Source organism: Otolemur garnettii, unplaced genomic scaffold (assembly GCF_000181295.1).
Source record: "Otolemur garnettii isolate 467f Iridium unplaced genomic scaffold, OtoGar3 scaffold00009, whole genome shotgun sequence".
Lineage (NCBI taxonomy): Eukaryota > Metazoa > Chordata > Mammalia > Primates > Galagidae > Otolemur > Otolemur garnettii.
The window spans coordinates 8,398,570-8,399,719 of NW_003852404.1; positions in this window are offsets into that span (position 1 = coordinate 8,398,570).

Here is a 1,150-nt window from a genome sequence, read left to right on the forward strand (position 1 = left end):
AAAAAAAAAAAAAAAAAAGCTTCTTTACAGGTATGTGGGGACTTTTTGGTGCGATAGAAATGTTCCAAAACTGAGTTGTGGTGATGGTCACAAGGTGACTAAAACTCCTTGATTGTACACTTAAAAATTAGTGGATTTTTAGGGTGGCGCCTATGGCTCAAAGGAGTAAAGTGCCGGCCCCATATGCTGGAGGTGACAGGTTCAAACCAAGCCCCAGACAAAAACTGAAAAAAAAAAAAAATAGTGGATTTTTGTGTATGTATATTACACCTAAATAAAGCTGGTTTTTTTTTTTTTTTAGAGACAGAGTCTCACTTAATCATGTAAGTCTCACTTAATTGGTAAGTGCTGTGGCATCAGAGCTCACAGCAACCTCCAACTCCTGGGCTTAGGTGATTTTCTTGCCTCAGCCTTGCTAGTATAAAGCTGGTTTTTCTAAAAAGGTGTACCTGAAAGATTTCAAAGGCATTTTAAGGTGAAAAAAGGAAATTACTGGGTGGCACCTGTGGCTTAGTGAGTAGGGTGCCAGCCCCATATACCGAGGGTGGCGGGTTCAAACCTAGTCCCAGCCAAACTGCAACAAAAAGTAGCCGGGCATTGTGGCAGGCGCCTGTAGTCCCAGCTATTCGGGAGGCTGAGGCAAGAGAATCGCCTAAGCCCAAGAGCTGGAGGTTGCTGTGAGCTGTGTGACCCCATGGCACTCTACCAAGGGAGATAAAATGAGACTCTGTCTCTACAAAAAAAAAAAGGAAATTACTAACCTATTTATTTTGAGACAGAGTCTCCTTCTGTCGACCTAGGTAGATTGCCGTGGCAGCATAGTTTACAACAATCCCAAACTCTTGGGCTCAAGAGATCCTCTTGCCTCAACCTCCCAAGTATCTGGGACTATAGGTGCCCACCACAATGCCCTGCTAGCTTTTCCTATGAAGTAGAGATGGGATCTTGCTCTTACTCAGGCTGGCCTCCAATTCGTGAGCTCAAGAAATCCATCTGTCTTGGCCTCCCAGAGTGCTAGGATTATAAGCATGAGCCACCATGCCTGACCAAAAATAAAGATTTTTTTTTTTTTTTTTTTTTTTGAGACAGAGCCTCAAGCTGTCCCCCTGGGTAGAGTGCCGTGGCATTACAGCTCACAGCAACCTCCAAC